Below are 674 nucleotides of genomic sequence, written 5' to 3' on the forward strand. Positions count from 1 at the left end.
TGTTTTTCAATGTATTAATTGCCATCAAAACAGGGCCAAATTAGACCAACATTATTGCCTGGTTATCCAAGTATAACAAGACAGCTGTGGGATAGACACAGCTTGTGTACTTAATCTGTAAAATAAGAAAAAAGGTTAAGACTTTGCATGAAGCCTGTATAAATAATGTATTATTAAGGTATTCATAATGCCTTATAATAAGCAATGCATTGTATCTTTTTATACAGGCAGCATATATTGAATCCATAATTATAATACATTTTAATACATGGCTATACCTTCAATATGTTAAATGCATTATAACGTGATATAACATGAAATTTGGGATTGATCATGTGTTTTAATGCATTATACTCCATAAAGTTAGAATAGGTAAGATGTTTACAGTTTTCGAGAAAATGTATCCTATGAATGGCTTACTAATAGTTGTCTCTGCATATTAACCTGGGATGGAAAAAAAAAATATTTTAACACTGAAAAAGTTACATCAGCTTTAAGTGTTAATTTTAAATGTAAATGTTTTGCAAAAAAAAAAAAAAAGAAAAGTTATTTATGAATCATTTATATGACTTTAAAAGTAATATAATCATGGAACAGTCTTATGTCAACAGTCATTATACAGTGTGTGTGTGTGTATATATATATATATATATATATATATATATATGTATGTA

This window comes from Myxocyprinus asiaticus, chromosome 24, assembly GCF_019703515.2.
Source record: "Myxocyprinus asiaticus isolate MX2 ecotype Aquarium Trade chromosome 24, UBuf_Myxa_2, whole genome shotgun sequence".
Taxonomy (NCBI): Eukaryota; Metazoa; Chordata; class Actinopteri; order Cypriniformes; family Catostomidae; genus Myxocyprinus; species Myxocyprinus asiaticus.